Source organism: Tribolium madens, unplaced genomic scaffold, assembly GCF_015345945.1.
Source record: "Tribolium madens isolate multiple individuals breed KSU strain unplaced genomic scaffold, Tmad_KSU_1.1 Scaffold_1;HRSCAF=32;Tcas5.2_LG8, whole genome shotgun sequence".
Classification (NCBI taxonomy): domain Eukaryota; kingdom Metazoa; phylum Arthropoda; class Insecta; order Coleoptera; family Tenebrionidae; genus Tribolium; species Tribolium madens.
The window spans coordinates 9,702,586-9,702,845 of NW_025400984.1; positions in this window are offsets into that span (position 1 = coordinate 9,702,586).

The window sequence follows — 260 nt, forward strand, 5'->3', positions numbered from 1 at the left end:
AAACTTATTAATTCAGTTGTTTTGTAAATTTTTCATGATGTCAAATAAAATTCTGCCAAAGAAAAGTGGGTCAAGTAGCCACTGCACCTGCTCGATTTGATTTCAACCAAAATTGTAAAAAGTACAGTTGACGACAAAACTAATGTGACACATTTTTTGCACTCAACTGTACACACATTTTGCATCAATCCCCGATTGCAATCAAACAATTGAAGACCTCCCCCTCCCCTCAAGTGTAATTTGCATGTTTTAATGGTCCG